The sequence below is a fragment of the Choristoneura fumiferana genome, chromosome 7, assembly GCF_025370935.1.
Source record: "Choristoneura fumiferana chromosome 7, NRCan_CFum_1, whole genome shotgun sequence".
NCBI classification, from domain to species: Eukaryota; Metazoa; Arthropoda; class Insecta; order Lepidoptera; family Tortricidae; genus Choristoneura; species Choristoneura fumiferana.
This window is the reverse complement of record NC_133478.1, coordinates 826,009-827,001: the sequence shown is the minus strand read 5'-3', so window position 1 is coordinate 827,001 and position 993 is coordinate 826,009.

The following is a 993-nucleotide window of genomic DNA, read 5'->3' as shown; positions in this document are numbered from 1 at the left end:
AACCCTGACTTTAGATGGCAATCAACACACGACCTTAGAAGACCACCAATCTCGACCTCAGATAATACCATTAATCCTACCTCAGTTGAATACCCAACTCCGACCTCATTTCACACAATTTTTTTTTTGTCAATTAAACAAAAAATGGTGAAGATAATAGCCAGTTTAAAATTCCGGGTGACGTGACTTGACCTCCAATGGACATGTCCGAAAAATTTACAAACGCTTGAACTTTTTTTATATAAATAGGAATAACCTTTCTAATTAATAGAAATATCAGATTTAAAGTAGCATCCATTAATTAAAAAAAATGAAGAGTTTTTTTACCGCCAAATTACGACAGTCCGGTCGGTTACGGGTTGTTCCAAGCGTTTTAAAATTTTCATCCATTCCCCATTAAAACTACTCACAACGTAACGTAACACAGCCCAACGCGAAACCTGCATGAGGTGTATGAGGTGGCTACGCCTAAACATTTTCCTTATAATGTATCGAATAAACGTTACTTTGCGAAGATCCATATCAATGAACTGAAACAATTACTTTGCTCACTTTATGATAGCTATGTTTATGCATGAAATGTGTGTTCATGCAGTTCCTCCAGCTCATCTATCACCACTACCACACTACACTGACGCGTTGCGAACTCAACCAGAGCTCATCTTCAGAGCAACACAACCGTTCACCATGCTACCAGATGTTAGACTAACAAACATTTCAATTGTCACTGTAACTCAAGTACCCACTTTATTTTTCTCAAACAAACTACCCACGAAAATTTAATAAACTTTTAACTGTCTTACTCTCGCAGAGACCGCGGCTTTATTTACTGGCGGTTGCTGTCACGGACCCAGCCGCTGCTAAAGAGGTGGTGCTGGCCGACAAGCCTCTGATCTCCGAGGAGACGGACCTGTTGGAAGCCAACCCAACTCCTTGGACGACGAGCTCATCTGCGCACATCTCCTCGCTCGCCTCCGTTTACCACAAGCCGCC